Source organism: Lepidochelys kempii, chromosome 2, assembly GCF_965140285.1.
Source record: "Lepidochelys kempii isolate rLepKem1 chromosome 2, rLepKem1.hap1, whole genome shotgun sequence".
NCBI classification, from domain to species: Eukaryota; Metazoa; Chordata; order Testudines; family Cheloniidae; genus Lepidochelys; species Lepidochelys kempii.
In genome coordinates, this window is record NC_136381.1 from 167,316,740 (window position 1) to 167,330,065 (window position 13,326).

A 13,326-nucleotide genomic window follows, 5' to 3' on the forward strand; every position below is an offset into this window, starting at 1 on the left:
AGAGATGATCTGTGAGTGTTTGGGGTTTCTTCCTCTTTCTAAATGAAGACAGCAATGAAGAGGATTACATTGTATTCAGAGAAACAGAGGAAATTCAATTCTCTTGCCAAAACAAACATCCGTGGACTTGTGTAGTCTACACATTTCAGTGCATGTGAAAATATTTGGTGTTGTAGAGTGACTTCCTTGAGTGGAAATAATACCAAAGCTAATAATGAAATTTTTCAGAGGGAGGAAACTGCAGCTATTTTAGTAATTTAACATCTCAGATTTGTTTATGGATAGCTTCCTGTCTGACACATTCAGCTGAACAAGTTAATGTTTGAAGATGATTAGACATATTAATTTTAACTGCCTCTGACCGTGACATTGGGTGAGTTCATTAAAAATGGACAGAAAAATGAGCTTGCCCCGTCACCCTCAGTTGGCTTTTTTATGTTGTTGCGATAAACAATTATTGGTTTATAGTCTCTCTTCATTTCAGTATCAAAGGCCATCTTTGACTTTTGTTGTCTAAATTTTTATCAAATTATCAAGGTAGTGTAAACATTTTTTATCCTTTTCATCAGTCTGTATAATACTAAGCTCCACTTCTGTTACTGTAGCTAATTGAGAGATTGGTGTAACCATATCTGTATTGACTTCACTTTACATTTGGTATTTCCGGTAACTTGCGGGATGCATTTCAGTATCAGAGGAGAGAGAGAGTGTGTTTTGGATTTTCAATAAAATAGCCAGAATTCTAAAATATTTTGTGAGTTGTACTTAAAATAATATTAAATAAGGGTGAGATTTCGAAAGAGCCTAATGGGAGTAGGTATTTTAATCCCATTACATTTCAATAAGATTTGAGCCTAACTAGTGTGGCCCCATTTGCACTGTGGCCCCATTTCCATAGCATCAGCTAACAATGTTTAATGAATTTATACTCATGACACTTCTATCTGGGGGAGAAGAATTATCCCCATTTTAGAGATTGGGAACTGAGGCACATAGAACATAAGTGCTATACCCAAGCTCACCCAGGAATTCTGTGCCATAGCAAGGAATTGAATCAATATCTTCCAAGTGCCCGAGTAGCGCCCTAATCAATAGGGTAGCCTTCTCTTAACTCTGTTAGGCTTCTTTTAAAATCCCAGCCTGAGTTTATTAGAAATTGTATTACTTTAAAACATTTTTCATAGCCTATTATACTTAGGTTTAAAAATTAGCAGAGAATTTCTATTTAGACCTGCGCGCACAATGGATATTTTGTTCTGGTTACAAAAAAAAAAAAAGGTCAAACCAAAAATGAAGTTTTTAGACATTTTTGGCAAATCAAAAAGGTCAGAACACGTTTTGGCACAAATGTTTCATTCGGCCCAACTTGAAATTGTTCATTTTGATTCCAGCATTAAACAAAAGCAAAAGAGGACTAGATTCACAAAACCAACGAGGGGGGAGGAGGAGGTGCCACTCTTCTTCTAACTTTTAGCACACTGAGCTAATGCACACCAGGTTCGAGTCGTCCTCTGCGTGATGCGGAGAAGGGGAATTGAACCTAGGTCTCCCACATCTCAGGCAAGCGCTTTAAAGATTGGACTAAAGTTGTAAGAAGGGTAGCACCACTATGGCCACTTGGACCTTCTCCAGCCATTTTGTGACTTCAGCCCAAAACAATGGTACGTTTTGGCATTGCCAACACATTTTGATGTTTCAGTTCTATCAAAACTATTCAACAAACTTGACATGAATTTGTGAATAGTTTTAGATCAACCAAAACTGCATTTTCTGCCCAGCTCTACTTTTAATACTTTAGCCTCGTTAAGCATAGTCCAGTTAGTTTAGAGTGTGTCATGTGGCCTAAAGTAAGCCTGCAGTATTGTCTTTTGATAGCCTTTACTTACCTAATATGCATTCTTTTAACATATTTATTTTCCTATTGGGATTACAAAATCCAAAAGTGAAGAATCGGGAAGTAATAGATTCACAGATTCCATGGCCAAAAGGGACTATTGCGATCATCTTGTCTGACCTGCTGTATAACCCAGGCCATGGAATAGCCCCCAAATAATTCCTAAAGCCAATCTTTTAGAGTAACATCCAATCTTGATTTTAAAAATTGTCAGTGATGGAGACTCAATCATGACCCTTGGTAAATTGTTTCAATGGTTAATGACACAGTCAAAGATTATGCTTTATTTCCAGTCTGAATTTGTCCAGCTTCAACTTCCAGCCACTGGATAGTGTTATACCTTTCTCTGCTAGATTGAAGAAGCCATTATTAAATATTAGTTCCCCATGTAGATACTTAGACTGTAATCAAGTCACCCCTTAACTTTCTGTGTATTAAGCTAAATATATGGAGCTCTATCACTATATGGGCAGCTTTCTAATCCATTAATCATTCTCATGGCTCCTTTCTGAATCCTCTTCAATTTATCAACATCCTTCTTGAATCATGGACTAACAATGTCCAGAAATGGACACAGTATTCCAGCAGTAGTGACACCAGTGCTAAATATAGAGGTAAAATAATGCCTGTACTCCTACTTGAGATTCACTTGTTTAAGACCAAGGACAGAGTAGGCCCGTTACTCATTGAGGGGGGAAAGACAATAACAGAAAATGTGGAAATGGCAGAAGTGCTTAATGACTTCTTTGTATCAGTTTTTACCAAGAAGGTTGGTAGTGATGGGACGTCTAAAATAGTGAATGGCAGTGAAAGTGAGGTAGGATCGGAGTCTAAATAGGGAAAGAACAAGTCAAAAATTACTTAGACAAATTAGATGTCTTCAAATCACCAGGGCCTGATTAAATGCATCCTAGAATACTCAAGGAGCTGACTGAGGGGATATCTGAGCCATTAGCAATTATCTTTGAAAAGTCATGGAAGACGGCAGACATTCCGGAAGACTGGAAAAAGGCAAATATAGTGCCCATCTATAAAAAGGGAACTAAGGACAACACGGGGAATTACAAACTAGTCAGCTTAACTTCTGTACCCGGAAAGATAATGGAGCAAATAATTGAGCAATCAATTTGCAAACACCTAGAAGATAATGAGGTGATAAATAACAGTCAGCATGGATTTGTCAAGAACGAATCATGTCAGACCAACCTGATAGGTTTCTTTGACAGGGTAACAAGCCTTCTGCATAGGGAGGGAAGCGGTAGATGTGGTATATCTTGACTTTAGTAAGGCTTTTGATACTATCTTGCATGACCTTCTCATAAACAAACTAAGGAAATGCAACCTAGATGGAGCTACTATAAGGTGGATGCATAACTGGTTGGAAAATCGTTCCCAGAGAGTAGTTGTCAGTGGTTCACAGTCATGCTCAAAGGGCATAATGAGTGGGGTCCCTCAGAGATCAGTTTTGGGCCCGGTGCTGTTCAATATTTTCATCAGTGATTTAGATAATGGCATAGAGAGTACACTTATAAAGTTTGCGGACGATACCAAGCTGGGAGGGGTTGCAAATGCTTTGGAACATATGATTAAAATTCAAAATGATCTGGACAAACTGGAGAAATGTTCTGAAATAATTAGGATGAAATTCAATAAGAACAAATGCAAAGTACTCCACTTAGGAAGGAACAATCAGTTGCACACATACAAAATGGGAAATGACTGCCTAGGAAGTAATACTGTGGAAAGGGATCTGGGGGTCATAGTGGATCGCAAGCTAAATATGAGTCAACAATGTAACATTGTTGCAAAAAAAGCAGACATCATTCTGGGATGTATTAGCAGGAGTATTGTAAGCAAGCACAAGAAGTAATTCTTCCACTCTACTCCATGCTGATTAGGCTTCAACTGGAGTATTGTGTCCAGTTCTGGATACCACATTTCAGGAAAGATGTGGACAAATTGGAGAAAGTCCAGAAAAGAGCAACAAAATTATTAAAGGTCTAGAAAACATGACCTACAAGGGAAGATTGAAAAAATTGGGTTTGTATATTCTGGAGACGAGAAGACTGAGAGGGGACATACCAGTTTTCAAGTACATAAAAGGTTGTTACAAGGAGGAGGAAAAAAATTGTTCTTAACCTCTGACGATAGGACAAGACACAATGGGCTTAAATTGCAGCAAAGGCAGTTTAGGTTGGACATTAGGAAAAACTTCCTAACTGCTGGAGTGATTAAGCACTGGAATAAATTGCCTAGGGAGCTGGTGGATCTCCATCACTGAGGATTTTTAAAATCAGGTTGGACAAACACCTGTCAGGGATGGTCTAGATAATACTTAGTCCTGCCTTGAGTGCAAGGGACTGGACTAGGTGACCTCTCGAGGTCCCTTCCAGTCCTACGATTCTGTGCATCCCAGAATCACATTAATTCTTTTGGCCCCAGTATCTCCCTAAGAGCTCATGTTCAGCTGATTATCCACTACAACTTCCAAATCTTTTCAGAGTCACTGCTTCCCAGGATAGTGTCCTTTGTTTTGTAAGCATGACCTATAGTCCTTATTCCTAAATGTATACATCTAGCTGTGTTAAAACATAAAGCATATTGTTTGCTTGCACCCAGTTTAACGAGCAATCCAGATCACTCTGAATCAGTGAACTGCCCTCTTCATTATTTACCACTCTCCCAAATTTTATGTCATCTGTACATTTTATCAGTGATTTTTTTTCTTCCAGGTCATTGATAAAAATGTTAAATAGCATTAGGCTAAGAACTGATCCCTGTTGGACCCCACTAGAAACACACCTAGTTGATTATGATGCTCCATTTTACCTTAAATATTGTGACCTACTATTTAGTCAGTTTTTATTCTATTTAATGTGTGCCCTGTTAGTTTTACATTGGCCTAGTTTTTTAATCAAAATGTGCAGTACCAAGTCAAATGCCTTATAGAAGTCTATTGCGTATTACATCAAGACTATTATCTTTATCTTCTAAACTTGTAATTTCATCCAAAAATATCATTTTAGTTTGACAGGATCTATTTTCCATAACCCATGTTGATTTGCATTAATTACATTACGTATGACTGGCTTGACATGAGTAATTGGACATGGGTGAGGCCGGCTTCATTCAGGACTAGGAAGGTAAATTAATCAGCCGGTTTGAAACAGAAAGTCTGTACTAACTAAGATAGGCAAATGTGTCCGTAAGCTCAGAGACAGAATGTTTGTACTAGCTAAGATAAGAGGGAACACCCCAGGAACTATTTACAGTGGACAAAATAAGCCTGAAACGTATGATGAGGTTAAAAAGTAACTTGTGCGTGGACAGTGCATGGACAAAGCATGCTGTACAGCTGTTGGTTCCTATAAAGTAACCAAGCCAGTCCCAAAATGTGTAATGCAATGTACAGTAAATTCAGTGTAATGTTTAAATATGTCTATAAAAAAGTTTGATGTATAAATGTAGATGTGTGGTTCCCACCCCCTACACTTGAGTCTGATCAAGTGAGTTCTTGGGAAGCCAAGTAAGAAAAAGGTCTTGGAGAGAATCCCAATACATTAACATCCTTTAATTTTTAATTAACGGAGTCCCATATTAACTGCTCCATTATCTTGCATAGGATTGATGTCAGGCTGACAGGCCTATAATTACATGGGTCATCACGTTTACCCTTGTAAAAAATTGGCACAACATGAGATTTCTTCCAATCTTCTAGAACCTCCCCAGCACTCCAAGAGTTATTGAAAATCAGTATGACGGTACAGTCAGCTCCTCAGCCAACTCTTTTTAAACTCTTGGATGCAAGTTATCTTGTCCTGCTATTTAAAAATGTCTAATTTTAGTAGCTTCTATTTAACATGCTCGAAAGTTACTAGTTGAATGAAAAGACTGTTATCATCATATGATGAGACTATATCATTTTTTCCACAAATACAGAAAATTGAATTTATGCTCATAAATAAGCAATTCAATTTGTTACCTAGGCTCCTAGCATTAGTATACAGGCAATTAAATAATTTCTTCTTTTCGTGTCCTATGGTTCCTTGATTTTGTTCTCAAAATGTCCTGATTTTGTGCTGAATGCTCAGTCTTCCTTATTTTTATCCTCTCATTGTGCTATTTGTTTGAATCTCTCCTGACTACTTTAGTCAGCCTGTCCATGAGGATATTGGTCCTCCATCTACTGAGGTGGAGGCCATCTAAACTATACATGCCCCTCTCCTCATAGAAGTGGACCGATGTTCCAAAAAAACACCGCCCTCCACCCCACACCACTTACCTAGCCAGTGGTTCACTTCCAGAATCTTCTGCCTTCTGTCTTCCTTCACTCCTGGGACAAGAAGGATCTCAGCACACTTTCGAATTCTGTGAAGTCATCTATTGTCTCTAAGTGTCATTAGAGCTGATATGAACCATCACCAGTGGATCCTTGCCCATTGACTTCAGAACCCTATCCAGACTTAGAGGATGTTCTTAGAATGTTCTTTCAAGTATCTATCTTCCTTGGATGGCTGGAGAAGTCTTCGCAGGCAAGCTTGATTTTCTTACATGTTCATTCGAGCTGCCATCCACATACGAGTCCCCCACCCTGTAAATAAGACCTACATTTTTTTGTTCTGAGATGTATACATTTCCATTAACTCATCTCATTTGCTTGGGCCCTGTTTACCCAGAGATCCAGATAGCTCTGTATCAATGACCTGTCCTTTTTGTTATTTACCAGTCCCCCAGTTTTTGGGTCATCTGCAAACTGTTTCAGTGATTATTTTGTATTTTCTTCCAGATCATTCATTAAAATGTTAAGTAGTGTAGGGCCAAGAGAATTAACAGTGCCCATTCAAAGGGACTGTACTGGCATCGATCAGAGTAGAATCCACATTAAATCTATGGATAATTTTCCATGGTAAATTACAACTACTTTATAGAATATCGTGTTCAAAGGTCAGCCTAAAACTGTTTCCATGTACCATGTTTCTGAATATCTCAATAGAGCCACAAAGTAATGATTTTTGTTGTGTTACATTAGGGATCAGAGAACACTACTAAAATGTCCCACCACTGAAATGATCTCCTGTAACACAATGACCATATTTTGGGAGCTACTCAAAGAAATATCAGACTATACTGACTTTATGCATGCAGTACATGTGGAATTCAGTCACATAAATTCAATTTCTAGTCACATTATTCTATGGGGTGTGAAGGGAGGAATTCAGTATTTGCCAGAAACACTACACAGTACAACTTAGTGTGATCAGCCCTCATAAAATTACTCAGTGCTGTTTCTTTGAGAGGTTCCCAAAATCTGGTTTCTCAGTCATTGTATGCCAAAGGAAAATCTAATAATGCATGACTTGTCCTGGATGTATTAGACATGTGAATAAATAGTGTGAAGGATATATTAAAGTCAAACTGGGACTTCCTAAGGCTGTTAGATTTAGGCAGAGTGAAGGGTCTGCTGTTCTGTGAAAATGCAAGCTCAGCTGGGTGGAGCAGCTTCTATATCACCAAGCTGAACAGACAGATTTATGTCTCCTTTCTGCAGCTTAAAGATTTATCTCTGTGCTGTTGATTTCTTTAAAATGGCTCCTGCTTGGTTCAAAACATTTTCTTCTCATAGGCAGTAAGTGGTATACAAAATCACAGTGAAAACCTTACAAAGAAGAAAAACCCCACCATTCTACCATTTAACTTTCACACAATGCTATAGAAGCATCAGTAGAGTTATTGTTATGCCAAGAGTTTGAACCTAATTAACAAGGCAAATAAAGCATATCTTTTATGAGCAGGGCTTGCTATAAATTCATTCTTCCTATTTCAAGATTTGCTTGTGTTCCTTGTGGAAGAAAAGAAAGACAGGATGGTCTGATATGTATTCCCTGAATGTACAATTGTTTGCCCAGTTAGAATATTAACTAGGAAGGTTTTCACCGGGCTAGGATTTGCCTCTCCTCCTTACACTGTGTAGGATCTTACTCCCTGTAATGCCCCCCGCTGGCTGCCTCGGAGTCTCCTAAGAATTCCACATGGTCCAAAAGGGTGTAAAACAAAATTCCCCTGTTTGGATTTTACTTTATTAAATGTAAATAAATTAGATATAAAAAATCTCTCCCCTGAATTCTGAAGTTTCATGCCCCTCTTCCTGGGGGCCTGAGTTTCTTAGTCGCGGCCCCTCTTAGCAAGGCTGAAGGGTGCACAGCCTTCCTCGTTGGGGCCTGCAGTTGTCTGTTCCAGTTCAATCTCTACCTTAATCCACGGCAGCCCTCAGCTGTAGCCACTTTTCTCCAGCCAGCTGCAGTCCCTTGGTTTCTGTCCTGCTGCTGTTGCTGTCCTCTCTAGAGAGCTGCTCTCTCTGGGAGCACAGCATCCCGGCTCCTTGCTCTAATGAGCTCTCTTGGGGGCTGCTCTCTTCAGACACTTCCTCTCTCCTTGAGCCTGGCTGTGTCCTAGTAATCTTTTATTGAAGTCATTAGCTAAACAACTGCCAATCAATTATGTAAGGATTGAGTTGCCTCCAGGTAGGGATGAGCTGGCTCATTCTCCCTTACAGGAGCCTGTCACAGGTAGGCTGGCTCCTGACTTTACTTAAAAGGCCACTCCCACTGTCCCAAGTAGGCTGATAGAAATACATGCAAGTAAGAGTATCAAAGTCTGGCTGGCTGAAATCAGAGAATATGGCTACTCTGTCAGGTACAGCTCAGCATAAGTAAGGGTGGCAGAATGTGGCCAATAGTCAGTACATGATTTAGTAAATGTGCATTCTCCTTTATGTCCAGGTACATGAATCTGTAAAATACAAAAAATAGTTGTCTATCAAACACCCGCTGGACCTTCTCCAGTATGGTGGGTCGTGCACCACACAAACAATTAAAAACTGGAAAAACAGCAAAGATGAGAGCAGTCAATAAAATAAAGAATAAAGGAGGAAACATTACAGAAAAGAGGGAAAGGAGAGGGAGTGAGAGCTGGAAGGCAAACACATCTCACCAGCGATAACTTGTCCTGCAAGTTAACAAGGTCTTAGTCACTCATTCACCTAAATAGGATAACCTGTATGTGTGGCCACGTCTACACTACCCGTCGGATCAGCAGGCAGTGATCGATCTATCGGGGATCGATTTATCGTGTCTAGTGTAGACGTGGTAAATCGATCCCCAATCGCTCTGCTGTCGACTCTGGAACTTCACCAGGATGAGAGGCGGAAGCGGAGTCGACTGGGGAGCGACGGCCGTCGATCCCACGCCACAAGGACGCGAAGTAGGTGATTCTAAGTCGATCTAAGGTACATCTACTTCAGCTATGCTATTCTAGTAGCTGAAGTTGAGTATCTTAGATCTATCTCCCCGCTTCCCCCCCCCCTCCCCCAGCATAGAGCAGGCCTGTGTGTTAGGAGTACAAGTGGCGTTCAGAAAGTTTCTAGCCTGACAAAGAAAAAAGCATCATTTGCATTCAGTTATTTGTTTTTTTTTCAATAAGTCTCCCTTGATATCAGTGCACTTGGTCCAATACAGCTGCAGCTTGACTATGTCTATCTTGTAGAAGTCCTTGTCCTGTATGTCTAGAAACCCATGGACTGCTTCAGTCATCTCATTGTCACTGAAACTCTTCCCACAAAGGTCTTCCTTCAACTTAGGGAGCAGGTAGAAAACTGAGGGCTTGTCTACATTACCCGCTGGATCGACGGGCAGCAATCAATCCAGCGGGGGTCAACCGCCAAGCGCTCTCCTGTTGACTCTAGTACTCCAACGGAGCGAGAGGCGCAGGCAGAGTTGATGGGGGAGCATCAGCCGTCAACTTACTGCAGTGAAGACATCGCGGTAAGTAGATCTAAGTACGTCGACTTCAGCTGTGTTATTCACGTAGCTGACGTTGTGTAACTTAGATCGATCCCTCCCCTGGTGTAGACTTGGCCTGAGGGAGCCAAATCTGGTGAATAGGCTGGATGGGAAATCCATGTCTCATCCTGAGTTGCAATCCCACTCAAGAATTTTTCTGGGTTTACTTGAAAGCACTCCAGAAGTTGCCTGGAAATGTCAGGTTGTGTTCTGTTCTGATCAGTACTCCATGTTCTGGGCACCCATCTTGCCGACACCTTTCTCATGCTCAGGTGTTCACTGAGGATCGGTTTGGAGAGAGTTAGGTCTTTGGCCTGTGAATATGGAGTGGCTGGCATTCGGCAGACCAGCATAGTGAGTGTTGGCAGGAATATTGGGGATGTATTGGAAAGGGTGACGGTGAAAATTGGACAAGCACAATGGGAGTACCTGGCCTGTAGGCAGAGCACGGGCAAAATTTAAGGGATAGAGCTAATGCTCGAGTTGAAAGCTTACTTGATGATCTTCTGACTTTTGAACTTTTTGTTGTTGTTGTTTTGTTTCGTGTGAGAAAGTTCATTATCCCTTTCGGGTTGTGTTCTATCTGGATATGTCCCTCTGTACCATATCTACATAACCTGTTCCTGTCAATTGCTGATGTCCATAATGTGCCCACTAGAATGCTATTGAATGAAACTCTCAGGTTTTAGCCAGATAGGACTCCCTTTCCCAACCACTTTGATACAAATAATGGCAAGAAAAAATGATGTAATACACTTCTAGTTTTTAGTATCTACCGAAATCTCGTCTCTAGGCCAAAAATGTAATTCAAGTTTGAACTCTCACAAAAGTAAAATGCACTCACCATGTTCCTCAAATGCTTTGTCTGTAATACTGTAAACTTTTTCCAAAGTAATACATGAGCCAGTGACATGAATTTAATAGAAAATCGCCTTTTGCATCTTGTGTGGTCTCACCAATAAAGGACACGGAAGGGGTGAACAGTATTTGTCAGATTTAGGTCACAAAGGACTATTTTAGTTCAGTTTTATGGTAGCAGCCTGTACTCAAAGAACATTTTAAAAACATGTCCTGAAGTTAACATTGCTCTTTATTTATTTGTTGCATAACCAGAAACTCACCTAATCATCTCATCAAGCTTTCTTAAAAATGCCGCAAAAGTGAAACACAAGTGCTGAGAACAGCAAAATAAGCTGTTGCACTCGGTAAGGGGCTCTTATAACAAAGTTTGGATGGGAAATTACTTCAGATAATATTGTTAAGGCTTGATTTCTTTATAAAAGAAGCAGCCAGCCATAACAAATGATTTTCAAGTTCTATTGTTTTGGTATATACGATTGCAAAAAAGAAACACAATGTTCTTTGTGTTTTTTGCCATTTATGTTTAGCCTCCTAGATAGAAGTGGTTCTTTAATGTCAGCCTTGGTAAATCTAACAATTTTTATGACCCAGTCTTGAACTAGACACTCTTTATATATGTATAGCATTGCTAGTTTTAAACAAGCTTTTCATCTTCTTTATGGTGTGTTTGTGAATTCATTGCACTTAGCCAACAGGATAAGAGAAGCAATATTTTTGCGTAGTTGACTAAGCCTTCATTATTGAAATGGTTGGTGCATTTGCTTTTTTTTTTTTTTCCTTTTTCTGTAACATTCAGGTTGTTTGTGTTTCTACACATCTATCTAAGTTCAGACCTGAAAGCAAGTGTCACTGGTAAATAAGTATGCAAGCTGAAAATAAGCTGCTATCTGCAGAGGATTCTTTCCTCTTGGTAGAGTAGGAAGTAATACATCTTTGAGGAATGCGATGCATCAAGCTAATGCCTTTCACATGCGAGTTCTTCACCAAGTGCCAAAGGATCTTTATCATTTACAGAGGAAAATTCTGTTATCCTACTCTCCCGTTTGGTTCTCAAGGCTTCTATTATTATTTTATCTCTCTTCCACCAGTCTGCCCAGTTTTCTTCATAGCAGTAGAAATGGCTGCTTTGCCTGCGGGAACACAGAGTGAACATGAAAGCTGCTACATTCTGGTAGAACATCCTGTGGAATAGGTGATGATTAAAAATGATCCCAAACAGAAACCCTGCATCCAGCCACCCTCAGATGTTGAGAAAGTTCAAATCCGTATCCTGCCTTCCTGGATTTCTCCATAATGCCCAAGCCAAATCCTCAGATCCAAACCTTACTGAATTTTGGGGACATTTCAGATTCAGATTTGAATTTCAGGTCTCAGCCCCACCTTTAATTTTGGCCCTTTTTTGTAAGATAGTATCCTGAAAGATGGAGTTACAGAGGTCATTTATTTTCTCTTAGCAGTGATCTAAAATGCCATTATAAAATACAGTAACTTATTTCTGTCTAAATGCCTGATTTGCGTTTGTGGCGGAATCAAGCAGCATAGACGTGGACAAGAAAATATAATATTAGTGGTCCTCAGTCTAGCTCCTCCTTCAGGAAAACAAAAAGTATGTTGAGCACGCTAGAGTGGACACAGAGTTTCCCACATTCAGTTAAAGATTGGACTGTCTGCTGTACGTTAGCCCCTTCAAAACCATCAGATATATTGGCTGATAGGACTTTCCTTGGGATTGGCCTTTTATTGAATTTCTCTCAATTGCAGTCAGTTCATGACAAAGGAGATAGAACCTGTCTCTAAAGAGCTCATTTTTTAACTGTGTAAATCTGGAATAACTCTATTGATTTTCAAAAGTGACAAATGAATTTTGTTGCCTCCGTTTTTGGATGCCCAACTTGACACCTCTAAGTGCTGAGTGTCTCTGTAAATCAGACCATTTTAGAGTGTCCAGCATTAGGCACCCAAAAATTGAGTCCTCAAAATGACTAGTCACTTTTGAAAATCTTGGCCTCTAATTATAGCTAACTTCACCCTACCTTAAACTTTAGACAGAAGTGTATATATGCACATATATTTACTATATGTAATATAATGGAGTTACTGGTAAATAGATGTCCCAGGCGATGTATGTTTCAAATTTACCACTTTTTCTTATGGTTATGTTCTTTCTTACGATGATACAGCTATAACTTGAAGTCTGAACGTTTGCTTTATAAAAATGTCAACCATCTGCTCAGCACTTTGAGATTGTTGGATGAAAAATGGTAAATGTAACTCAGTGGACATTAGAATAAAGAGATGGTAAATTTGCCACTGTAAGTGCAAGAATTTATTTTTAATTTATTTATTTATTTTTTATCTTGATGCATTGTCACTTTTCTGTTTTGATGATGGAAATTGCCTTGCATAAGGAGATGCCATGTTGGACACTCTGAATTTTAGGACTGCAGAATAGCAGATGTTGAAAAAGATACGGGAGCCACTTTAGCAGTAACACCAGTTAGTTTAGGGCTTTCTTATTCCACCAAAATTCCAACCTATATTTTCAAATCTAGGGTACATTTACTGTGATGCCTCACAGCCACTCATTACAACTCTTCTAGATCCTGTCTGTTTCTATTTGTCATGAAACAGCTATTTGTCAACTGAATGCAAGTCAGGCACACTGTGCATACAGGGTATAATACTTTCCAAATAAAGGACCACTGCACACAGTCATGTGCCCTCACATCCACA

The 13,326-nt window shown here is 39.6% G+C and overlaps 1 protein-coding gene across 14 annotated transcripts in view; it reads left to right on the plus strand.

Annotated features, from left to right (window-relative positions):
- COBL (cordon-bleu WH2 repeat protein) overlaps positions 1-13,326 on the plus strand; it is a 233,747-nt gene that overhangs the window by 157,880 nt on the left and 62,541 nt on the right. Inside the window, exon 1 of one of the 14 annotated variants that reach the window (XM_078851667.1) lies at positions 12,760-12,905. The exons of the other annotated variants lie outside the window; for them this stretch is intronic. The gene's annotated coding sequence lies outside the window, so the exon portion shown is untranslated. Of the gene's footprint in view, positions 1-12,759; positions 12,906-13,326 lie in introns of those variants that run through there. 14 annotated transcript variants of the gene reach the window in all.